Source organism: Alligator mississippiensis, chromosome 11 (genome assembly GCF_030867095.1).
Source record: "Alligator mississippiensis isolate rAllMis1 chromosome 11, rAllMis1, whole genome shotgun sequence".
NCBI classification, from domain to species: Eukaryota; Metazoa; Chordata; order Crocodylia; family Alligatoridae; genus Alligator; species Alligator mississippiensis.
The window spans coordinates 40,670,717-40,697,835 of record NC_081834.1 but is presented as its reverse complement, the minus strand read 5'-3'; the positions used below and the strand labels follow the sequence as shown (position 1 = coordinate 40,697,835).

At 42.1% G+C, this 27,119-nt stretch overlaps 1 protein-coding gene across 7 annotated transcripts in view; it reads right to left on the bottom strand.

Annotated features, from left to right (window-relative positions):
* CSNK1G1 (casein kinase 1 gamma 1) overlaps positions 1 to 27,119 on the bottom strand; it is a 177,646-nt gene that overhangs the window by 132,738 nt on the left and 17,789 nt on the right. For 5 of the 7 annotated variants that reach the window (XM_006260903.4, XM_014599947.3, XM_059714861.1 and 2 more), the window contains exons 2-3: positions 20,247 to 20,340; positions 8,995 to 9,067 (exon numbers count right to left, since the gene is read on the bottom strand). The exons of 1 other annotated variant lie outside the window; for it this stretch is intronic. The gene's annotated coding sequence lies outside the window, so the exon portion shown is untranslated. The remainder of the gene's footprint in view (positions 1 to 8,994; positions 9,068 to 20,246; positions 20,341 to 27,119) is intronic. One more of the 7 variants, XM_019477573.2, reaches the window with a different exon arrangement.

Here is a 27,119-nt window from a genome sequence, read left to right as displayed (position 1 = left end):
TGTTAGCATTCAGTAATAGACCTACATCAGAATAAAAATCTTGTGAGCCAAGTTTGAGCTCCAGAAATAATTCTCTCTCCCAAGGTAAAAAGGAAGGTTACAGGCATGGAAATGCTGACAAAATTTAAACTATTGTCTATAATGTCATGAATATACTTCAGTAATTATGGTTTAATTGCCAGACTTGTCTATAAAAAGTGAAAGTACCTTGAGAAACAAATGCAGAAAAGAAGCTGAACAAAAGTGCCTGCAGAAACTCCTCAGCTTAAAACTACACTTAAAGACTAATTTCACTAAGCAACTAGAAAATGAGCAAGTTATGAAATGTACCTCTGAACTATACCATCTTAATACTTTAGTCATTCACTAAGTAATCAGTAGAAGCAAAATGTCAGAAGACTTTTAAAATTTTTTGTTCCTAGACTCCGGATTCCTTCCAATCTCCCACAAAAAGCTTGCACATAAAATAAGGGTGTCAGAAGGGGCAAAGAGAAATAAATGCCTCTTCATCCAAGGGCTCAAGTGGAGGGGATGAAAGCAAGCAAACAATTCTAGAAGTCCAGATCAGGCAGGGGTAATGCAAATGCAGGAAAACATGTAATCCAGATTGCATATTTGACAATATTCTGAGGCAAAGAGAAGCTGTCCAACAGCTCCTTCCAAAAACACCCAGCACTAAATCTTGACTAAGAGGATTGGAGAAGAGCCCCCAGCAGAAAAGAAAACCCAAGAAGAACATACTGCATTCAAAAGCTTATCTAAGGCTAACCCAACAAAAGATGTCAACCACAAAAACCCTTGCATCTTGCAAAAACCAAGTTATTTGGCAATTTTGAGGTCCGCAGTCAGGAGGAGGAAAAGAAAAGGTATGAGAAAAAGAGATGCCAAAGTTAATGAATCACCACTACTTCCACCTCTGTGGAGGGATATGAGCTCCAGCACAGCAGGACTGGAGTCAAATAGTGCAGAGAAGATGAGAGGGAGGGCAGGTAAAACATAATACTAATGGTTTTTTAAATGCGTAGGGGTTCCCCTGCCTCCCCCCTCTTATTTCAAATGAGGGTATCAAATTGGTACCCTTGTGTGTGTACATGTACATGTGGACAGAAAATACCCTGTATAACTAGAAGACTTGGTATGTGAAGATAAAGCTCTATGACAAAGTTCAATTTTAACTATAACGTCGGAAAGACATTTCATTGTGGTCACCTACAAAGTAAACAAGAATTATCCCTCTAGTACCTGTTTATTTGGAGGGAGGGTACTGGACTCCACCCACATACCCCCATCCTTTTCAGACATTATAAATGTAGCACCTCAAGCCCAAATGAAACACTAATGCCATTCTTTGGGGGAGAGGAAGAAAGAGGAGGCAGTATTCCTGGTTCACAGGTTCCCCTTCTCCTTGATTTGCAATAAAAGAAGCAGGCCTAGTAGCCACCACCCTACCCCATTTCACTTCATGCCTGTGGGAAAACCAAGGAAAACTGCATATGCAGCCACAAACCTACAGTATTACAGACTCTACAAAATATGGCACCCTTAGTTTAAAAATAAAACACTGCTACATGAAAGGTGTCTAATCCTTGTACACACAGTTTTAATTCTCTAGCACACATTTTGCCATTACTGTCCTTGTTCGCATGGACCACATTTTATTCTTTAATACCATGCAATAAAAATGTTCAGGATTACCATTTCATACTATGAAACAGAATATAGCAAAGCCCCTTCCCCCTTCCAATCACAAAGTACATATGGCAGTAGCTTTATACACCGGGAATTATTTGGACAGTGTGCATGTGAAGTATTTCAAGACTGCACTTAAGTGGTCTCTTCAGGCCTCCCTCAGCTGAACATCCCCCCAATGGACTCTGTTAACTGCCCTTGACTGGCTAGGCCATTTCAGTCAAGTCTGTCCACTTCTCCCTACTGGCAAGGTTCCTCTTTGCTTAAAGTGTCATAAGGGAAGCACAAAGCAGCAGGAACATTTGATTTGTTGTGGTCCAGCATAGTCTCCAAGCAGTGACACAATCTTTCATCCCCCAAAGCAGTTATCCTATGTTTAGACAGTAGCTGAATCTTTCCTTGTTGCAACCAAGCATCCAATATATGGCTTCATGAGCCAGAGCCAGCAGCAAAAAAATGAAGCCATGTCCTCAAAAATCACTATTGTCATTTCACCAACATAAATATATGATGAATGCTTATATCATACCATATTTTCCTGCATACTACAGAATAATATACACCTTGTTTGACTAGCAGAATAAAACACCCTCAATCCCTTTCCTTGTTTAAGTAACTGAATATCAACAGCTAGGGAGTAGAGCCTGCTCATTGCTCTTGTTCCTGGGTCTGTGCAGATTTTACTTCCACTTTTTCCTATAACAGGCAGAGCCTGCTCTTACTGTATTTCTCATGTATAAAATGCACTCTACAGTTTCCAGACAATGGTCTTTGGGAAAATGTATCTGTTGTTTGCAAGGAAATATGGTATTCTGGGAAAATCCTGTGTCCCTGATGATAAGAACGCATCACATCTTCCCCAAACTGCCTACATTAATATCAGCAAAATCTGTCTGACGATCCACCAGTATTTGTATAAACAAGGGTTTTCTTTTCCATGACTGTAGTCCTACCATTTAAAAAAGGTTAAAAAAAAATACAGTAACTTCATGTCTAGCCAATGAGATGAAATTTAAAAAGTATAAGTCTAACAGAATCACAAAATCGATATATTGTAATGCCAGAACAAAGAATTTCCATCTTAATGTCAAAGCAGGCCATTTCATGCTTAATGTATCAGATACAGAAGCTGCATAGTGCTTTCCTTTCCGCAGCTTAGTTTCCAGAATTCTAGATTCCAGAGAAGCAAAGAAAAAGCTTTAAAACTTGATACTGTTGAGCTTCAAAGCTCGCAGCAGGAAAAGTAAAGAACATAAGAACCATACTGGGCCAGATCAATGGTCTATCTAGCCTAGTATCTGGTCTCCAACAGTGGCAGGAGTAGATGCTCTGTGGGAGAGCACTGAACCAGATCTCAAGTGATCTCTCCCCTACTTGCTTAATAACTATTCTCCAACTATTTGGGTTGGTCTAATAAAAGATATCAGATGCACCCAAAGAACCTTGTCTGCCTATGTCCTTAGACCAACACGGCTACAACCTACACCCTCTCCCCTACTTGTTACCCTCCCTGGAAGTCACCATTATTTGGTTTAGAGATACCAGAGGAATCATCTCCAATTGTTCCTTTTAACAGCTATTGCCGTATTTACTTGAATACCAGACGACCCCAAATATTTATTCGAGTAAATATTGCCATATTTACTTGAATACAAGAATAGTTAGATTCTATATATGGAAAATGTATACATTTGTTATAATTTTCCCATGTATAGAGTCTAATTATTGGAGGTTTGTCTTGTATTTTCCCCCTCCCATTGCTACAGCAAGGAAAACAAGTCTGGATGGTCAGGTAGCCCATTTCCCTCTGAAGTTCCTTTTCCCCCTTCCTTACCATCAGACCCTGCTCTCCCTGAGCACATGGGAAAAAGCAGCAAATTTGGAAAAACAAAAAACACAACCCCCCCCTTGAAATAAACAATTTACCATTGAGTTCATCCAGAATTGATGCACTTCACCTTTTTTTTTTAAACTACTGAAAGTTTTAGCACAGGTACTCCATAAATACACTTTTAAGCAGCACCCCCCACAAAGGATCCAGGTGTTAATTAGCACCCCCTCATATTTGGAATCAGGTGTTCTTGTCACAAGTCCTGGGACGCTCCAGAAATTTATACACAGATGAGGTACAGGACAACTTGGTCCAGCTCCAGCTCATGGACAGCAGGACCACACTAATCATATACAACAGACTGCGACAGGGGCTGACAGGGATTCTGGGTGAACTGTTTGGGGACCCATTTAATGATGATTTTTGCCAGACATTTATGTAAGGGTGCACCGATAGCGATTTTGGGGGCCAACACAGATAGCTGATTTTTAAGGAGGCATATCAGCCAATACCAATCCAATTTTCAATAGAGCTGCGTGCAGTTGGCAAGTCTATTGTGGTGGAAAGGGAAGGGGCAGGGAAGAGGCATGGGGGTGCAGATTAATGCCACCGCGCTGAGGGAGGGGGCAGGAGTGGGGCAGACGTAGGACAGAGCCGCAGCTGTCCTGGGGGCAGCTCCCACCGCTGCTTGTGGGAGGGCATGGAGGGGAAGGGCGTGTGCCCTCTGGATCGGCATGGGGCAGGCAGGCTGGAGCCAGGGCTGTGCAGGGTTCTTCTCAGCAGGGGCTGGGTTTGGGGCAGGCTGCAGCCATCCCAAATTCTGCCACAGCCCTGTTCCCAGCACTGCCATCACCTGCCCAGCGCAGCCCCGGCTCTAGTCTGCCTGCCCCACACAGGTCGGGGGGGGGGGGGGGAACACTCCCCCCATGCCCTCCCAGAGTGCAAGCAGGAGCTGCCCCCCCCCACCCCCCAAGCATCCCAAATGAGCCACAGCTCCATCCCACACCTGCCCCACCCTGGCTGGGCAGCACCTGCCCCTGCCCCCTCCATGCCCCTTCCGTTCCACCACAACAGACTTATCAGCTGCACAAAGCTCTGCACGCTACCAGGCTCTGCTTCTTGCTGCCTGCATGGTGCGTGCAGCTGCACACGCACCTGGGCATTTATCAGCCAAATTATCGGCTGCATTGGGCCAATTTCCGATAGAGCCAATTTTCTTTATATTGGTACCGATCCCCTATCAGACTGATGTATCGGTGCACCTCTACATTTAAGGCTGGTGAAAAAACAAGACTCATTAAAAATGGGAAAAGAAAGGTACAGCTCAGCTGTGGTCGTAAAGAGAGAATCTAAACAAATTCAATGTAGTGGCTCACCAGGACTTGAAAAAGAGTGTGTGTGTGTGGGGGGGGGGGGAGTACGATGACAGGTTAAATAAAAAAAACAAAACACTTTGGATATTTTTTTAAAATCGGAGAAAACCAGGATCCCTGCTTATTAGCAGATGTCTACTCTTTAAAAATAAAATGTATCTGGGTACATGTTAGTTTAGTCCATTACAATAGAGAGTGAATTCTGCTTAATGCAAGTTACTGTATGTGATCCCTGAAGTTTACCATGTTCTATTTCAGTCCCCCTCCCACTACAGCAAGCACAAAAGTAACTAGACAGGTCTACAGAGGAAACATTTGCAAACAGCATGGTTGGTTAGGACCATGTTTTGGCAACACTTCTATAGGTTACAGCTTTTGCCAGTAAACAGACTGTTATATTGACAGAGAAGTATTTTTTTTGCAGCTTATTCTTCTTGGAGAACCAAGAGAAGCAGAGCAAAAAATGATCTACACCATACATTTGCCAGTATAGCTAGACAAGTCTTGTTATTACTGGCCAGCCTCTTCTGGCATAAATCTGGCCTAAGAAAGCCAAGTTTAGAAATGCACATTTTTTGCAAATTTAACTACACAGCACTTGAGTCCAAATACTTTATAGCAAGTTAAAATTCCATAAACTTCAATACTTAAAAGAGTTTACTTTCATCCTAGGCATATATATGTATCAACTTCTTTGGAGCCCTGCACCCTGGAATTTTGCATGAACTAAACATGGACTTCTTCAAAGCAGGCAGCACCTAAAGCAGTGGTTCTCAACCTTTTTAGACTCAAGGCACCACTCATAAAATGCCAGCTCTTCATTTTCACTTGTTTTGACTACATAAAAATAGATAAATTATGCTATTGCAAAGCACTCAAAGACCACAACAGGTCAGAATTTTTTTTTTAAACACCATGGATTTTTATTTGAAATCTCTGGATTTAATCATGTGAATCATGTTTGCACACTCACCGGTGCTAACATTGCATGGCACCCCATGGTGCCCTTGAAAGGCTCCCTAAGGTGCCACAGCTCCATAGTCCAGATTCACTGGCCTGAGCACTGCTCCTGTGGTCCCCAAACCAACAGGACTCCCTGCACAGCTGCCCCCCCCCCAGGTCCCAGGCAGAGTGGTCAAACGGCAAGCTAACCCAGGCATATTGGGGGGTGGGGGGCAGAGTCACTCCCGACCCACACTGCAGACAGTAGCTGTGGCAGCATGTAGATTCCTTCCTCCAACCAGCTCACAGGCAGAAGGGGAGATGAGGGAGTTAAGGGAGCCAGGGAGGAAAGAAGGAACCTGCATGCTGCCACTAGTGTCCCTGCCTGAGCCAGGCTCCTGGCACAGCTAGTCCCTGCAGCACTGAGCAAGAGCAGGTCAGGAGTGGCTCTGGGGCTCTCCCTACACCCGGATCATCAGGGAAAAGCAAAAGGGGGGGGGGGAGGGAGAAGTGTTAAAATTTTCCATGTGTAGCACCTAATTATTGGGGAGAGAGGTCATCTTAAATTCAAAAGTCATTTGGATTGGAGTAAATATGGTAATACACCTGCTTCCTCAAGCTGAAAACTCAAGTTTTGCATAGTGCTGCTGTTAGAATTTGACATCTGTCATGTGGCAAGATACCCTACTGCACCCTTCTCCATGTCACTTTTTCGTTTTTAAATTACGTGGTGAGGTACTTCTAACTTGGAACCATCTTCTGTACACAATTCCAGTTTCTTGAACCATGAACAAAAAGGGTTCCAATTGTGCTTGTCCATTTGGACCCCAACAGTTGATTTCCAAAGCTAAAAGGCTTTGAACTACCAATCAAAATAATCAGCAAGTAATATTAGTGCTAAAAATGTTATTAAATTGAAACAACAAAACAAAAAACCTACACATTTCAGCATGCAAAATGAGGGGAAACTCTCTGAACTGATTCCTGTTTCAAAGCACTGGATTTTCAGTTCTTTTAAACTAGGAAAAAAATATTACTGTTTGGGACTTCCCCCCTATTATGGGCTTTGTACATTCCCTGGCTTGCATTTAGTCTTTTTGTGCTGTACACTTGACACACAAGTATTTAAAAGTCATATTATGACAGTGCAAACAAATCTGCCACTTATATTCTTATTCAGTAGAAAGGAAAAGTGAGGCATGAAGCTTAAAAAACAAAAATATCACAACCTAGTATGAACAGGGACGAACTTCAGCTGCAGATCACTAGCAAAGAAAATTTTTACTTCTGGAGCAATACTGAAATATACAGACAAGACAGTCTCTGCCCTAAATTATCCCAGTCTCCAAAGAACACCAACATGAAAAGGGGTGCAATTCTCCCCAGGATGAGTAGATGAGTTTGCTTTGGGGTTTGTTTGTTTTTTGGTATGTGTGTTTGTTTTTGTTTTATATTACAGTAAAAGCTTTGTTATCCAGGACCCATTGGGAATGGGGGTGCCAGATAACAAAATGTGCTGGTTAATTGAGAGGCCCAAACAAGAGTCTTTGCCTATTTGGGCTGCCGTTTCTCCCGCCGCCCCTCCCGCAGTATTGCCAACCCTCCCATGGGCCCTGAGGGACAGGGAGATGGGCCCCACACATCCTGCTTTGCCCCGTGCCATGGGGGTCCAGAGAAACCGGAGGTGCCACAGTGGGCACCTCCGGTTTCATTTTACCTTACAAGACGGCATGCCAGTTAACAGAACATGCCAGCTTCTAAGGTGCCAGTGAACAGAGCTTTTACTACATATGTACAAACTTAATTAACAGTAGTAAGAGTTTAAACATTTGCCTATCTGTATAACAGATTGTAGAAAAGTGGATTTTAAAGCAAATGTTTTAAACTAAAAGTAGTTCATAAGTAAACAAATGAAAGAGTAAGGCAACACTAAAGAGACAAAAGGAGCAAGGAGAAAGTTTGCTTTTTCTTAAAGAGAAAGTGTGTTTCAAGCTGATTTCTGAGGTGCCAGTCTCTACCATTCTAGCAGTGGTGCTTTAAAACTTGAAGACAGAACTTAGAGAAAATACTGCTACAAAAATTCACAGCACCTAAAAAATGCTAAGGGATTCCCCTTTTAGTAAATTTGTCAGTTTGGCCCATTCAAACAAAATAATTCTGCACACCTAAATGCAAAACCAGCATCCAGGAACAAACAACACATGGTAGGTACGTGGGCTGATGGAATATAACCTGAAAGGCAAAGTCTTTGAAAAGATTCAGGGACCATTTATAAAGAAATATCCTGGCACAACGTTGAAGAAAAAATCCAATTTGATACTTGGATGCAGAGGCAGGAGTTGTGTGTAGATAGAGTAATTCTATGTTCTGGTGTCAAGATTTTTAATGAGCAAGTTGAAAAAAAAGAGAGAGAGACTACACCAGAAACGACCATATACTTATTTGAGGGCTAGAGAAGATAACTTATACTGAACCAGCATGACCTATTTGTCATATCAAAAAGATTGAGAAGTAACATACAGTGTTTAAGTACTTCCACACAGAGAAACATCCCAAGCACTAGAGGATACCTAGAGCCAAGTGAACAAACAAGGGTCAGATAAACTTCTGTTTGAAGATGCCAAATGATGGAGAACCTGCCACTTGTATAGTTTAATTACTTTCCCTGTTAGAATTTTGCTTGCTCCTGTTTGAGTTTATGCCTCTGTTCATTGCCAAACAACATCTATTTCACCTAGCTTATTCTAATGGTCCTTTAAGCTTAACTCCAACGTTTTTTGTTTTCTTGCAAGTCTCACAGATGCTTGACACTTCTGGAGCCCCAGCTTCTTAAGTCACAAGTGTCAGGTTTCGTTTAAACTTTAAATGTTAAAGTATCTGCAGTACTCATCAACACAGAAAGAAACTTGAAAGTAAACTCCCTAAATGCTCAAAATTCAGATGACAATAAGGAGGAGCAAATTTAAAAGCATCATCTTTTGGGGGCCTTGATTTCTGAATGCATAGTTGTCAATGCTGAATACACAGATGCAAGAATTTTGGGGCCTGCTTCTCCTACCCTAGGAGCACTGTTAGAGATTAGTAATTACAAAAAAATAAATTAAAGAGGAAGTCTGCAATAATTAACAGCTGTCTAAAGCATCTGCTGATAACACCTACCTACTGTCTTGCAGCATGTGGTTAATGATTAGTTCTACTTTGCAGATTTCTTCAAGAAGCTCAGGTCAGGTAGCTGTTTGAAAGACAAGACATTTTGTTGATCATGTTATTTCACATGACAGCTAGATAGTTATCGTCTACAGCTTTCTAACCTTCTTTTGCCTTTATCTGTCAGCAAGCTAGGAAGTAACTCAGCAAACCTCTATCAAAATCTTACCTGTCTACATTTGCAGATGCAAGCAGGTAAACAGAAGCCATCATACCAGGCAAAACCAGTGATCCGAGGCATCAAAGATGCTTCAGAAAAAACATGTGCTAGACCCTCAGCAACAGCTCTTTTGAACATAATGTCCTACCAGATAAGTGCACTAAAAGCCAGATGAATCATCCAATCCAGTTTTTGCAGCATATAAATGCATAAACGTTACCTGTGCTTAAGATGCAAATAATGACTGTTGATAATAAACCTTCACTAAACCCAAATTACAGGTTACTATGACTTGAGCCATCGGTTTGACCTTAATACACCAGGCAAATGCAGTGGAAGGGAGTAATATCTTTACCTCCTCCAGCCTTGCTTACATATTTCCATATTAAAGGAGGCAAAACTATTAATGGCACAGCCTAATACATGGTGGAACATACTGTATAGCACATTAAGTCTTTAGAAGTTTACAAAAATTGATAATTACTGGTAATATAAAATAGCAAGAATCCTACAGAAGGTTCTGAGCCTAAAGAGTCAGCATATAAATCACCCTACTTGCTCTATGTTGCAAAAGCCACAGCGCAGAAACTCAAGCCATTATTAACCACCACATGGATTTGGAAAAAAATTCCCCCTCCCCCTTTAATGTGGAAAAAGCTGTTAACAAATTCAAGTGTGAATTTAAACAGTGTATGCTTCAATGGGAAAGTACTACCACAGATTTATTAAGTGCCAACACTGCTAAAAGCAACAAATACCAGCGCAGTTAAAGTTAGTATGCCTCTTCAGGTTGACTATATAGCAACTCAGCTAACTACAGCTATGTTTAATACTCTACATTTCAGTTAAACTGCAAGTCTTGGAGCATGGCAGAAAAGGTTAAAGATTAACAAGAATATGGAAAGTGTTTCTGGACCCTTTGCTTCTTAGGAAGCTTAAGATTGGAAAATCGGCAGTGGATAAACATTGAACAATGACCTGACAAAAAAAACAAAACAGTACAACTTTTGAATTTCAAAGTGTTGCCTCTCATGCTGTTGCAGCTTTACATCCAGGTTTCCTCATGTTCCTTCCACTGACTGGCTTTGCAGATTAACTTTCAAAGCTAAAAGAATAGCTGTTATTTCATGTATGTCCCACTCTTTAAGGAATCATGGGAGTCTGAAATGGTGCTACTGCATTACAGGACAGTGTAGAATAGTTTACTCCATCATTTACAATGTAACTTATTCTAGAACTAGGATCAACCTTGGAGCCCATGATGTTTTTCCCCCAGAACCAGAAGCCCGGGGGGCCAAAGAAAACCTGTTCCAAGCTCTCAGCTACCAGATTCTGAATAATTTACTGACTGGACCTGATCAGAAGCTGGATAAAAAAAAAGATGACCAGTCTAGAGAGTTTGATCATGAATCTTTCTTTGCTCTGAAATTACATGTTATGATCTTTCTACCATATAATAGGACATGGGAAAAAAACCCAACAAGCAAGGTAAGCAAGTCAGTAATCAAGCAAGGTAAAAGTTGAGTGTCAAAGCTTTTCCTCCTTTTGGGAAACGCAAGAATGAAAATACACAGGACTCAACTCAGTCTTCTGACAATGTTTAGACCACTAAGGGCCTACATTACACAGAGGGCACTCAGATGTTCTTGTTCATCAACATTAAGAAATCTAGCACCACACAGATGCAAGCAAATGCTTGTTTCAGATCCTGAAGTAGCAGTGATTACCTGAGATGCTTCAGGTTACAGCTTTCCTGGCTGCTCTTTCCATTTCTGTCCAAGAGTAGACTAACAGTGAAATAAGCCCTCGTACAAAATGTTCCTGTACAGGTTGCCCTCGCTTTATGCTGTAGATGTGTTCCTGGAAAATGGCATAAAGGGAACCCACTCTACAATATAACAAATAGGGATATGTCCCAAGATCTTGACTGTAATGACCCCCAGACCCATTTCTACCACTTCTACAAGACAATTTTGGTACTCACCAACACAGAAGTGGGCAAAATACGGCCCACAGGCTGCATCCGACCTACCAGGACATTCTATCTAGCCCGCTGAGCCCCTAAAAAATTTAGAAAATTAATATTTATCTGCCCCTGGCTACCCATCAAAGATGACAGGAGCCAGAGGCAGTAGGAGCCAGGGGGAGCCAAGCAGGACTCAGTAGCAAGACCAGCCCAGCCCAGCCCTGCCCCGCCCCACCACCCCTAGCCCCAGCCAGAAGCTTCTGCCTAGCAGGGGCTGCTGGAGCCTTCTGACCTGGGATTGCTCCCGTCTCCCTGTGCTGAGGAAAATACAGATAAGAAGATGGGGGGGGGGGGGGAAAGAGGGCAGGGGAGGACTGTGGGTGATTGCTCCAGTCCTCAGGGCTGGCTGGGCTGGCCCCTGAGCTGCAGCTGGGAACCATGTGGTGCCAGGGGCCAACAGGCAGGGGGGAAATGGCAGCAACAGGCTGGAGGGAAGAGGCAGTGAGCAGGTGCACAGAGCACAGCAAAAGCTGGGTGGAAGCACAGGGCACACACTGGTGCCCTGGGGCCAGTGCTGGGAGGGCCCAGAGAAGGGTGGCAGGAGCATGGGGCTGGGGTGCCAGGGACTCTAGGGAGCCAGGCTGACTCCCTCTTCTCTTTCTGCTTGAGCAGCGCAGCCCAGCTCTGTAGAGCCAATGTCAGCCTGGACCCCAGCACTCCTGTCATCCTGCTTTGGGCCCCGCCAGCGCTGGCCCCAGTGCACCGTTGTGGGTCCCGCGTTCCCATCCAGCTGTCGTTGCACTCCATGCACCCACTCGCTGCCCCTTCCCCCCCCCAGCCTGCCACAACCATTTCTCCACTCCCCTGGTGCCATTATACTATCACTTCTACGTACACTACACAAACACATGGAAGTCTGGACAAAAATATTTCTTGAAATTAAATTAATGAATGTTGTAGTACGTTTTATTTTTACAATTACAATTTGGTATTTTTCTGGGTCCAAGGTAGCAAACCCCCTTGCTGAAAGGAGTAATTCTGGGGGGCAAGGGAAGGGACTTGTGGTGGCAAAGGTCGGGGGTTAGGGGGCGGAACCTCCAGTCCCAAGATGGTGACCAGGGGGTAAGGCACCTGTCAAGAGGCGGAGCTACCCATGCAGCCCTCGATGGCTTGTCAAAACTTCGTAACCAGCCCTCTGCACAAAATAATTGCCCAGCCCTGCACCAACAACAGACAGTACACATAAGCAGAACACTATCATAATGAGGATGGCAGCTCCAGAAACGCATGTTGCAGACAACTAGCAAGGAGCACAGTTCCACACAGGAGACTATATTTTGGTGCGTGTCACTCCCACAACGCACCACACAAAGCAGCCGACTGCAGGCTTCCACCACACCGATCGCATAAGAGTGAATCTACCTTGCATATAATGAATTTTTAGTCTTAAAAGGGTCATTGCATAAGAGCAAATTTGCACATACAGAACTCGCATAAAGCAAGGGAAACCTGTATTTTTGCAAAGTCTGGTCCACCTCAGAACAAATTAACCTGAAGTCCTGGAAGTCTGAACCAGTCTTGAATGTGCACATTCAGCATTCTGAAATGTGAGAAAGCAAGCATTTCTTATCCACAAGTGCAGTCCACAAAATGCAAAAAGCTGCACTGAGTATATCAATTCAACAGAAACTCCTGGTCACAAGGATTTTCTCAGATTCTGACTCCTCTTGAGCATCAGTTAAGAGGAGAAGGGGAAGTCTCTGGATAAGAAACAAAAATAATGGAGCTGGAAGCAAGAAAAGGTGATTAAGAAAAGAAACTGAGCAGGATTGTCCTGAGAAAGCAGCAACATAAGCTTTACTAGTCATGGGCCTGTGGTAGAAGCCGCCCCAAATAAAATAAAGTGGCTCTTCTTGCGGTTGGACTTGGTGATCTACTGAGGTCCCTTCCGACCCAAACATCTATGAAAAGGAAGACAATTCCCTCCACATCTTCATGCTCTTCTCAACTACACCATATGGAATTCGTGTCTTTCATTACGACTTTTTTTCCAAGAAGCAGGATTACCCACCCAGATATAGTCCTTCTGCTCTACAAGAGACACTGATAAAGCCTGGATATATACAACTATATATACAATATAGACAACTTGAAAGAAATTCAAGGCCTGTCGTCTCCTTTGGGCCTGTTCTCTGAAACAAATAGATAAGGCTCTGATAAGAGAGCTGAGATGGTAGCTGCTGTTTACCCAAGCTACAAAAAGCAACTAAGGCATTTGCCTAATAGAGAACAATCAGGGACGGAACATGGAAGTCATGTATCTAGGCGTGCAGTCACCTCCCCAGATGACAACCAAAACCTGCACTGGTAGTACTCCTACTACAGTACCTCTAAATAAAAAGCCCCGTTCTAAACATGTAACAAGCTTCAATCATGCATAGTTTTTTTAATTCACACAGAAAACCTGATTCCACATGCATCATCCCCCCCTCTCCAAGTTCAACAGGAAATGGAGGAAAAACAAAAAAAGAGGTGGGTGGGTGGGTTATGATAGACAATATAAAGAATTCCCTTACCACTCTGATGAGGGAACTCAGAACAGCAAGATCATCACAGGATTCTTAGCAAGCTAATGCAAACCATGCTGACATACCACTTTGTTCCACCCCCATATTCGCCTTCAGACATTTCTAGCAGGTCAATTTAGAAGAATTAAGTCTTGTTCAGTTAAAATGTCTGATGGCTGTTGCTAGTGGAAACAAAACTATGGCTATCTACAACACATTAGCAACCAGCTACAAAGAGTTATGTAAGAACAGATTGGCAAACTGTGCTTGCTTGTTCAATCTTCCCTAATAAATCAGATGTGTGTTATATGAAACCTTGTGTTCTGTTACATTTATTCTAAAGCAGATATGATGTGGTTAATTAATATATAAATTAAATTGCAATTCTAGAAGTCTTACCTCAACATGCAAACAGGAAGTGCTGTTGCATTAACTGCTATTCCAGGCAGCAGCTGCATTAGATTTGTTCAGAGACAGGTGTACCAAGGACAAAAGATGAACTAAGGTCACAAAAACTATGCAGCAGTTTGTTCAGCTCCTTTACAGCTTGAGGCTTAGCTGCGGTTCACCTAATGCTAACTGTTAAGACAGACCTTTTCCTTTCAGTGATGCTGAGAAAACTGCAAGGTTTCGATATCAAAAAAACCTCTATTCGCTCACAGCTGCTTTCTGCTAAAGGGCTCTGCCAATGTTTTGAGACATCAGCATCCAGATCATCTAGATTCTAGAGGCTAAAGTTATGTCGCCCTCAACCGAGTCACTGCCATTAAGAAAAGGTTTTTAAAAAAAATGGTTTGATGTTTTGCTTTAGCGCAAACAACAGTACCCTGCACCTCCATCAGCAAGAGGAAGTTGGAACCTAAATCTTTCTAAGGGAAAACAAGTTATTGCAAGTCAGCTACTCAGCAGTAATAGACCACATGCCCACTCTTACCCTAGCTAGTACCTTATTTTCTGCAAAGAAAGAGTACACACATGAGCAATTAGGCAGAGCTGCCAACACTGATTTTACAACCTAGCTTAGCTCATGGTAACTTGTTTGCATGTCTAAACCCTAGCAAAGGCCAAGGACAAAACAGATCTTTGATGCTGGCTTTAGAGATCATTATTTATTAGGTTTATATGTTGCCTGTCCCAACAATGGCTCAGGGCAGCTTACAATCAAGACAAAATAAGTTAGAAAAGCAGACAGGATATCAAGAAGGAAAAAACAAGAGACAGACATGTTTAGGAAAGAGAAAGAACAACAAATCAGAGAATCCACTTTTCAGTCAAGACAACAAAGTATATTAAGACTATCACAAAGATGATATTCTGGATGCTACCAACAACACAAAGACAACTGCAGACCTGATTAACTCACTTCTACGCAACTCAGACTAGAACAGAAATTTGTGGGGTTGTATATAACATCTACCTTATACACTCTGTTCACATTCAACACTTGTTTGGTTTAAGGAAAGTTTAATACCAGCTATATGCACAAGCACAGAAGTGACAGGACTGGTAGCATCCAGTTACAAGCCAAACTGTCACAAGCTCCAATCAGGCTGCAGCCTAAAACTCCTCCCTAGTACCGTCTTCATTTACTATCCAAGTTAGGCTTTTATTATAGTATATTAAAACTAAAAACCTTAGTACTACAAAAAAAAAAATTTAAACTGGGATATAAACAAAGCCTATGAAAGTTAGCTTTATCCAGCAATTTGCATATCCAGTTTCATCTTTCCACCCTTTTCTGGAGAGATTTCATAAGCAGTCTGTTCTGAAAAATCCACAAAGATTGCTTTGTTCCTGGTCAGTTTGTCAGATACCATTTGCCCACCACTTTGTTTTTGCATTGTTTTTGTACTTCTCCAACACATGCACTGCATTTGCTCTTGCTTTTGCCATTCCCTTTTTAGTTGGAAATGGAGGGAAAACTGATCTTCACTAGACTTGTATGAAGGTGAACAAGAGCTCTTAAAATTAATTTGGACAGTCAACCCTAGAGGAAACAATGAAAAAAAAAAGGGTTGCATAGTTACAGAAGAGGCTTAAGAACATAGGAGCAATGTACAGAAAGGGACCTGGGCTAAAAAGAAAAGAACTCAAGAGGGAGCAGCAGGATCATTGATAATGGAGAAAGTGAGACGGGGGTGACTTTTCTACAAACTCATAGCCACCATTACAGAAATAGAGGCAGTCTCCATAAAACAAAAGCCAACTCTTCATAAAGACCTGCTAAATAAAAAGTTTGAGGGGGTATTTGCCTGGCAGCAGTGGGTCTATACTATGGATTCTTCTTGCAGTTTGCAAGCATCATACCTGGTGTTAGTCTGGCATTCGGTAACATCAGACACTACGCTTTCATACAGGATTTCTAGATTTGCATTTAGGTAGTCTTCCAGACTGCAATCCATTGCATCCCAGAATGGACATCTCCTGCATGCTCCCAGACATCTTATTGGCTGTGAATTCACAGCCAATTACCTTCGCATTACTTGCTCTCAGCACAGGTCCCCAGGAGTGACGTTTGGCTTCCCTTTAGCACATTCTGCTATCTATTTTAGCACCAGAGATCAAAGTGCCAATTTCTCAATCTAGAGAACTATCATCCTGACCTTCCACCTATCAAGTTATAGAAATTTACCTATGGCAAATATGCATTACTGACCTATCTGTATACTAGAGAACTGCACTATGATGTCCATCTGGATTTTGTTTCCCTTCAGGATGCAGATATGCCAGATAGAAGGTTTACACAACAGTTATTTGACAGTCTTTGGAGCGAGCAGCTGTTGCAATTGCCTTATCATGCTTTTCTTACTGAAGATGAATTTGAGCTAAATCACACTATTCTCTGTCCAAACAGCACAGGATGCAAACTCCTGTCACCTCTGTATTTATGCTTAGACAACCTACTTTGAGGTTCAACTGCTCTGTTATTAAGGAAAGTCTGCCGCATGGGAGCTTGGGTCCAGCTCTGAGAGGGGGTTCCAAACAGTTGGCACTGTGTCCGCTTTTGATCCTTGGAACAAAATTTCCTTTTGCATTTACTCTTCAACTGCCATCTGTTACCACAACCCTCTGGGCACAGGTTTCTAACCTGCAGATATATTTTCCTACTTAACCATCATCAGTTTTAAAATTACCTCTCCTGGAACCTGGTAACGGATGCAAGGGCGGAAATGCTTGCAGGATTCAAGCATAGAGCCTTGACTCAGGGAAGATATCACTATAGAATATCACTTCAAGTACAGTCCTTCACTTTGGGATTTATGTTAGACCCGAATGCATTAATTATACCCTTTCCCCTTCGGAATCTTCCCTTTTAAAGAGCTCCTGTGGATTCTATTATCTTTACAGCCTTCCAACTGTAAACTCAAGTGAGTTCATACCATCCACTTCTTCCCTTGTTTATGACAAAAATCAGGCTCTATCATCAATTGGACCGCATGTTGGTTGGCCACTTCTACTTTCTTTTAGGACACCACTCCATTTCGGATATCACCCAGAAAGTATCTGTGAAATACTTGAGAAAAATCCAGCAGCACTCTGTATACCAAGAGAAACTCTTCAGAAGGACTGTAGACAGTTGTTTTATAATACTGTGAATGAAATGGAAGTTGATATTTCCATCCTGAAAAAATCTCCAGTAATAATTTGAAGGCCCAATGTGCATTTGTAACAGGGAAAAGGGTTGAGAGGCTGATTAGGACGGGATCAGAGACCTACTAATTCTTTCCTGAAAATAGTCAGATCTCTCCTCTTTACTGAAAGAGATAGTGAAATCAAAGAAATATGAAGAGATAGGACTGACTGTTTTGTCTACAACAGAAATAGAAAAGTAAAAGACTTGAGGTGACTAAGAAGGAGAAAGATACAACTGCCAACTTGTAAAATAGGAAGGGAAGAGAGAGGAAAGAAAAGAAAGAAGGGAGAGAGCAAATTAGCAATTAGTACAAGAAATGAAATGCACAGAGAAAAAAAACAGTAATGCTAAGACAAGCAGTGAAGGATGATATGAAAAGCACACATTATATTTTGAGAGATTAAGCTGTTGATTTTAGCACTGCCAGTAACATACAACTATTACGTTCTAAATTGCGTAGATATGGAGCTGCAGGTATTTTTCACCCCGGCTGGCCCAGCTCAGCCTGGCAGTGCTGAAGCCCAATACGACATGCTTACAGGATTCCTGAGCACATCCTTAGCAGTTTTATGTTAAATACTAGAATTGCACTTCACATGATGTACCTTTCCACAAATAGATACCAGAGCTCTGCAAAGAGCTTCAGCACTTTGTCACTCATCAGGCTTCCAGAATTTTTTTTTTTTTTTAAATGCATATAAAAGGTATCCATTCACGTTACACCTCCTTCCTCTCCTCTTTTTGAGCTACTACATGCTTTAACAGGGCCATTTACAATATGGACTAGTACACTAACAATGTAAGCAAAGATACCCTTTAAAGATCTTTGGAAAAAAACATCAACACAATGCTTTGGTTCCAACAGGTTCCCCTCAATAGTTGTGCAAGGAACCCACACTACATTAACTACCAAAACAGTCAATAAAGTCTCCACAACTATGCCAATAAAAGTCTCACATTTTCCAGTTCTCCACTGCGTGTTAAACTCAATTAATGCACCCTTCAGGGATCCTCCTACAGTAGTGGTCAGCAACCTACAGCCTATAGGCTAGGTCCAGCCTGCAGAGCTTTTTGATCCAGCCCAAGGAGATGTGGTTTCAGCAGGGCTGCTTTTCCCCCAGTGGGCAGAGAAGTGACAGCAGCAGCAGGTGGGAAAAAGTGGCAGTGGCAGCTGGGTCCTAGCACCCACCTAACTGCCAGCCTGCTTCTGACCTGAACTGAGTCGGTCTCACCCACAACCTTTAGAAGGTTCCCAACCCCTAGTGTCCTAGGGTGCACTGTAGAAGAGCTGGACACATGTAGCGTAGTGAGGAAGGACTGCCATGGAACTCCTGGCTTAAGTACACGAAAAAAAGGCTCTCCTAGAAGAAGAGCAAGAGGAGAAAAGAAAACAAGGCACAAGGCCAGGGTTTATTCTGGGAAAAAGTGTTACAGCATTCTCTATAAAGGAGAGCTCTAGTCCCTATCACCCACCCATACAGAGATTCCTCCAGATCTTGTGTAGCAGATCACTAGATGGTAGGTCACATAAGCACTGCTTGTATTAAATAGCCAAGATATAGCCAATAAGGGCTTTAATTAAAAACCCGGTAAGGCCAATTTTGTAAGCAAACAGCTTCAGGAACACTGCTGCTGCTATCTGACACTTGCATGTTGCTCAATATAAGCCAGGGCTACTTGCTGCAAGTTAATAATGTCCTGTGCTCATGAGGACACACGTTTTATGTTTCTATTAGGTACATAATGATGTAGGCTCCGCAAGTTGCACAGCTAAGCAGAAGGTAGCTTTCCACAAAAGAGCCGTCATTAAACAGAGGATTTATCAGACTCACTACTTCCATATTAAATCCCCTCAAATGCCTTGATATTTCTTCAAAAACCTCTATCCTGAAGCAAGAGGTATTTTAACCTAGGATAAAATCTAATTCCATTGAAGCAACTTATTTCCAAACACTAGTCCAGATGCAGAAAGATTTTACATGTACCTTATTTTCCCCTTGCTGGCACAGATCAGGCTTAACACAGTGCATTACAAGAAATAACTGCTTCAAAAATCCTTTGGGTTAAAGTCTCTCTCTCTCTCTCTCTCTGTACATACAGACTATACCAGTGGGGGCCAATCTTTTGGCAGGCACACCACAAATTAGCCCCATGCCCTTTAAGTGCCACCTTGATCTGCTTCTTGGCTTTCTAGTCCCCGATTTCTACTTCCTGCCCAATCCGGTGCTCTGCTTCCTGCTCCCTGTCCCCTCCCCTGCCTGCCACATGCCACTTGAGACTGATGCTGCAGGTTGGCCACTCCTGGACTACATCATGCCTCAATTTTGGTTCTTTGTTCTTCTTGCCTTTTTGTTGTCTCTGCTGTTGCTTCTTCACCGTGTTGCTGACGTGAGGCCCATGCAGCTAAAAAAAAAAGTCTGTTCTGCTGCAACATTACCTATGTAACTAATCTTCTAGACATTATCCGCACTAGCCAGGGAAGTGCTTCAAAACCATTCATACCTAACTAGGAAAACTGCACAGCATTATTTCCTCCCAGCATAAGCTGAATCAGAAAAATAAGTACAAAGAAAAAAACAGCCTTCCTTTCTCATCCCCTCCTGTGAGAGAATAAAGGATTAGAAGAGAAAAGAAGATGGGAAACAAGAGCCATACAGCTTTTTTCTTTAACTGTTCTTGTATATTCTTGGCGGAAGTTTCACATCCTAAAGCACAGGTAAGGCTAAAAGATACCTGGAGAGGTAGGAAGTGGAGTTAAAGGTAACCTACAAATTTTTATTTTTTGTCACCAAGGGAAATGAAGTTGCACATTAAATCCTGGCAATATAGCAATTTATTTATTTTACAACGTCCCCTCAAAACAGATTCTGAGCTTACCTTTTTTTGTTTTCAGTCCCGTGAAAATACAGCATTAACGAATGCTGGGGCTTCAGAGTAAAAGAGCAGCCAGCCAGCCATAACTGCAGGGATCCTAGAACCAAGAACAGAAGCAGACCATGACTCCCGGAAGCTAGGACATCATCTCCTCCATTTACAATCAAAGTAAATGATGTGCTCTATTGTGCTAAAAGCAGGGGTTGACAGACAGCCTTTTGCTATGGACATGCACTTACCACCCAGCTCCCTGCCACTGGCTGCAAGTCTCCAGCTCTTGGAGCACCCAAGCTGCCAACAAGGTTAAAACACAGGCACAAAAGAGTATTAGGGAGGGCTGTGGAGCAGGGCGTGCAGCACAACACAGCTGCTTGCTGTGGGATCCTCTATGTCACCCTGCATCTGGATTGAACCTTCACATGGCATAGGGTACCTATCCCTGCATTAAAGTATAATGTACTATTTCACACTGCACGTGGTCAGATGCCATGGCCAAACAAGCCAATGTTGAAACTAACACTTCCAGCACCAAAATACACAAAGCCAACTAAGCTATACAACACAGGCAAAAATCATGAATGGAGAACTGGCTAATCTAAAACACCAATTTTGAAATGGGGTGGGTTATACATTGAAATTTTAGAACAGGCATACCATTGATAAACAAGTTCCCTCAGTTTGGCAGCTATCTAAATAAAAGGTGGTATATTTTCCTACCCGACAATGCAGTAACCAGAAGGAAGAACTCAAAATCCATACAACTTAGCAGATGATAAAAGTTATACGCTGTTGAATACTGAACAAGATTATCTTCTTTTTTTTTTTTTTTTTTTGTAATTTAATGGTATGTATAATCATTTCTTTCAAGCTACGTTAAAATCAGGGGGGTTTAGTCAAAAGTTGCACTAAGTACATTTATAGACTGCCTGAACAATGATTAATAAAACAATAGTGAAACATCATGCTTGCAGTCTCTATGACCCAGCTTGTGAGAATACCCTTCCTTGAAGTCCCCAATGCTAGCCCAATCTCCATAGCTTTCTACTAGTGAGGCAGATTAATTATTGATATAAAAAACTTATACCCATATTTCAGACATGGTCATTTATTAACAGTCCTCTTCTCCTGGAGTACTGCAGACGGCAAGACTCCCAAACCACACTGCATTTTACTAGTTCACTTAATAGCATGTTCTTGGAAAACTCCCAACCTTATGGAAGCATATGAAACACAAGCTAATCAGGACTTACGTTAATTCTCTGCCAAAGAACATCACCACTAGCACTTGCTGTTCAGCAGTACCAACTAACCAGAACATCTCTTGAGAAGACATAAGAATCTTAAGTATACAGGCATGTGTGCCGACTAGAAAGGTGAAGGAATCTGGCTCAAGATCACAAGCATGTTCACTGGCAGAGCCTGGATAAGTCCACAGGAACATTCACACTTTTCCATGGCCCAGAGCAGAAAAAAAAAAAAAAAAAAAAACCAAAAAACCCAACTTTCTACAGCAAGAAAAGCCAAGAGTAAAAATAAGAAATAGGTAGCTGGCCCAAAATAAAAGATATAGGCAAGTGGAGTCAAGGAAAATGCAACCCAGTGACCATTACAATTCAAACTAGCTGTCACAGGTATACTATGTGTATTAAGCTTTCACGAATACCCTATTTTATCACATACCACACACCAGCAAATAATACATGAGCTTTGTTTTTTGGAAGGCAAAATGTAGAAAACAAGATTTCCAAAGTCAAAGATGCCGGTCTGACAGACTAAGTCCTCCTGGAAAGTATCCTGGAAGTGTGTCTCCTGGGATGCCAATCTGGGTGAGGCAGCAGAAACTTCCTAGTGTAGCAAGAATATTACTTCTTTACTGTAAATAATTCCTTTTATAAGTTACTATAAACAAAATATTGCCTCCACACCACAAGTCTCATCAAGCTACTACAGACCACAAGCAGCAAGTCTCACTTGCCCTGACTCACCTCAATTATTCCACTACACACAAGCTACAGTGCTCAAACAATAGATATGGCTGTGAGAAGGTTAACAGGACTCCACCCCTTCTGCTTGCTGGGCCAGAAAGCAGCAGTCACCTTGGCAGGCATTAGAATAGTATCTGTATACTTCCATTCCAGCAAGGAAAAAATCAGTTTCCCCACTTAAGATATACAACCCATTTTGGAGGACTGATTTTGGGGGGTTGGGGAGAAGTGCATGTGATATATAAGTAAATACAGTAAGTGATAAATTTCATTCTGGAAAATTACTCACACACACACACATATAAATTTAGGGAGAGGCAGTTATGAAACAAGAGAAGCCAGGAGACATCCATGTGAGCTTTTGAGAAAGTATCATTCCTTGGGACCTTAAGTGATGAGTCCTTTTCACTTCCAGCCATTTCGTTTAAAACTCACAAACTGAACTCAGTCGGCCCCAATTACTTTTATATTTGCATAGAGAAATAAGGAAGCTGTTTTCAGAAAATCCATAATGGTTTCCTCAGCTTCTAAGGAAGCGAAAGTGATTATTCAAAGTGAAAATAGTTAATACCAAGCATGGGGATTTTGAAAAAGTCAAGAATGGAGGGACGAGATTCTAGGCCTACCACAAGTTCAGATACCTGTACTTGGTACAAGAGATGAAATCCCCACCTTGAGAGTCTTACCTACATCAGCTAGTCAGAAGGTTTACTTATGACAGGGGCCAGCAATGGTTTTGGGCAGAATGCCAAAAACACCTGCAACCTGTAAGATGTTGACATAAGGTGGGGGGGGAAAGAGGAGGGGGAGCTGCGAGAAACCTGATCCTTGTTGGGGCAGCACAGCCCCAGCCCCTTCCTCGAGGTGAGTGCGTCAAGCAAAATGCTTTCACGCGCCACACACTGTCATGTGTGCCAGGGGTTGTCTACCCCTGACTTATATGAGCTTTGTTTTTTGTTCTCTCTACAGCAAGTGGCAAATTGCTACATCTAAAAATTAGCTTTTTTAAACCTAAATATTTGATCATTTAAGATGGTTGATTTTGTTTCCTAATCAGACTCAAACATCTCAATCCTACCTATTAGTAAGAAAGAGAGAAAGTACGAACACTAACATTTTAGCAATTAACTCAAGCAAAAGTATTGTTCCTATTATTATTTATTATTATTAATTCTTAATTGTTATTAATCAGTATTTTTATTATTATCTTCCTCCTCCTCCTCCATGGGCAGTCAGGCTGAGTGTGGAGGGTGGGCTCCCACCACTGTGCGCCCCCCCCGGGGGAGGTATGGGGGGACATGTGCCCCCTGGATTTGTGCATGGGGCGAGAGTAAGTTGCCCACTGCAGGCTCAGGGCCGTGGGCTGTGCTGGCCTCTCTGGCAGGGGCTGAGCATAATTTTAACAGATTATACTAAATTAATTTAAATAAAATAAATGTAAATAAAACATGTTGAGTCAATGAGCCTCTACTGAAAACTTGAGCTGAAAGGCTGATTTCTTCTATATAAAAATGAGGGGGGGGGGGGGGGGAAATCTAACTTTTGAGGTCAATCTTTAAAAACATGACATAAATGTTTCATGCATGAGGGGCTTGACCCTGCAAACTGCAAGCAAAGGATCAAAGTCACTACAGACAAATGTAGAAAAGAGAAGAAACTTAAAAGATAATGAAGCCAAACCTGAAACTTATAACACATGGGTGCAGTGCTCATTTGCCAAATCTTTTAGCCAAAAAAATTAAGTACTCCAGGAACAAAGGAAAATGTTAAAACTGCAAAAATCTTAAGTAACAATGAGTTTGCTTCAGCCTCACTGAAGAGACCTGGGGGGTCCAAGCTAAGTCTTCCCCAAGATGTATGGTGGAAGTCTGCAATTGACTGCTTTGAGATATTTATTAGGAACTGGCCTGTTCCAATGACCATCTGTGAAAAAAATAGTGACAAAACTGATGGACACATCAGAGCTAGATTAGTCAGCATTGAACTAAAGAAAAATGTAGAAGATATGCAGATTTCCTTAGACAAACTACAGAAGGACTGATGATATATTCCAGATCCTACAATATTTGGAAAGAGCAGAAACATGAAAGTAAGAAATACTTAACAGCAAAGTTAAATTGCAGGCAGTAAAGCAGCGGATAGATCAAGCACTTTGCCTAATTTTCTTGCCAGTAGTCTTAAAACAAAGTACCAGGGTAGATGCTTAACTGCTAAAGAGGAAAATGCTGCTATGACATGGGCATTTATTAATCATCCATCACTCACACCACCCATAATACAATTTCAGGGCTAGAGGTGAACCATTCATATGTTTGCCAAGGTTATTTTAAAGATAGTTGCACTACTGAACAGGTGGAAGTCACTAGCTAAGCACCTGGAACCAGAGTCTGTATAAGTGATAAGCCAGCTTGTCCCAGCAGTAGACTCTTTTGCAGATGCAAAAAGAATATTTTCTTCATTTGAACTGGTTCATTCAAAGCTGAGAAATTAATTAGGAATTGAAAAAACAGGAACACTTGTTTTTTCTCTTCCAACCTATGAATAAGGGGGAGGATGCTAAGATTGGATCGACCACCAGGGGAACCCGCCTGCCCCCCCCCCCCCCGGGCCAACAGGATCGGCTGCTGAGGAAACCCCCCCGCTGACTAATGTCAGGGGAGGCAACAGACACCCATGCTAGAGGGAAAAAAATACTGTAAATTTGAAAAGAATTAAGAAGATAGGAACTTAAGCTCATATAACTTTCACCTAGGCATTTTAAATTTTTCCTAGGGTGACCTGAAATAATTGGTTTAATTCATGAACCACAGTTTGTACCTCACCATTGCAGGCAGACCTGGACAGGTTAGAAAAGCGGGCAGTACACAATAGGATGCAGTACAACAAGGACAAGTGCAGAGTGCTGCACCTAGGGCGCAAAAATGTCCAGCACACCTACTGGCCGGGAAGCGACCCTCTCAGCAGCACAGAAGTGGAAAAGGGATCTTGGAGTCATGTGAACTCCAAGATGAACATGAATCGTCAGTGTGATGAAATCATCAGCAAAGCTAACCACACTTTTGTCAGCAGTTGCATGACAAATACCACCAAGGAGGTGATACATTGGGCAGGCCGCAGCTGGAGTACTGCATCCAGTTTTGGGTGCTGTACTTCAAGAAGTATGTTGATAGACTTAAGAGGGTCCAGAGGACAGCCACTCATCCTATAAGGCCCTAACCATAGGAGCCCTATAAGGAGAGACTGAGGGACCTGGACCTCTTCAGCCTCTGCAAGAGAAGGCTGAGAGGTGACCTTGTGGCTGCCTACAAATTCATTAGGGGGACACAGCAAGGGATCAGAGATGCTCTGTTCACCAGGGCACCTTCTGGGGTAACAAGGAACAATGGTTACAAACTGACAGAGCAGATTCAGGTTAGACATCAGGAAGAACTTCTTCACGGTGAGGGCGGCCAAAATTTGAAATGGGCTTCCAAGGGAGGTGGTGCTCTCCCCTACTTTTGGGGTTTTTAAGAGAAGACTGGATAGGCATCTGGCTGGGGTCATCTGATCCCAGCACTCTTTCCTGCCTATGCAGGGGTTCGGACTTGATGATCTGTTGAGGTCCCCTCTGACCCTAGCATCTATGAAAAATTTATCAGCAAAAAGGGCTGAAAGAAACATATAATACAATCCACACATTAGCAAAACAATCTGTTTAAACAGCCAATTGTGCTCATCTGATAAAATCCAAACATCTTGACCTGGCTCCTTTCTTAAAGGTTGTGCTCTAGCCACTTTCCTTCTCACTTATTTGTGTGATTTATCCAGGCTGTTGCTCTGAAAAAAAAGTCTTTTAGGCAGCTTGAGTATTGCCAGCCTCTCTCAATCCTCCTACTTGATCCTACTGATCTTGCCACATGCGATCCAAGCATGGTCAAAGTTTCAAAACCGTATCCTCCTGCCTCACTGTTACTTGGATCTCTCCAGCTTCCCCTCTAATTTCTCCTTCTCCTGCTTGCTCCTATACCGTTCCTCCCACTTGAAATCTGCATTTCACCATGGAAGTCCACTTTTTAGATTAATTTCTATTAAGACTTTTCAAATACAGGCCAAGGAAAAATGTTTTCCCTTCAAGTTTCCTTCTGTTATGCCTCTTAATAGCAAGAGTGGAAGTGTTAGTTTAAAAAAACAGCCACTCATACTTTAATTATATTTAAACTTGGGAGCATTTATAGATATTTGCCAGAATAGCCATCTGCAGTCCTGTCTACAGGAGTATTCCTCCTATGACTACCACCTCCAGAAGACAACCAAGAATGAGAAGTTCCACAGAGAAGTCTATTGCAGATAATATGGTTGTGAAGAAATTTAGTCCTTACCTTTGAACAGAAAGTTATTAGGTCAACTACAGTGCTGCTTTCAAAACTTTGCATTCCCACACTGAAGCATATCACACAACCCCCTTAAATTCCAAGGAGTATGCCTTGATTTCAACTGTACTGCAAATACTACAAGAAGGATTAGGCCTTTATTTTGTATTCTCAAAATGACAGTTCCACAGCAAATAAAACCTTTATCACAAGGGTCACATTAAACCAGCATGCCACTATTAAATATCCTTAGTACATGCAACTGATTTAATATTTCTACTAAATCATTGAAACCAGCATCCAATTTACATATTAAATCAAGGTGCAATTCTGAAGCAACTAGGACCCAGTATCTGGTGAACCTTATTCAGACAATTAAAAGGTACAATTCAGCACATTTGCATTGTTCAGTCTTCAACTATGGTCAAATACAACAAGTAGCACAATAACTAGATGTAGAGTACTTCATGCCAGGTGTGATCTGTTGTCCCCTACTTAAAGCAACGGATACTTTACTTGCAGAACTAACACCAACCTCCGTC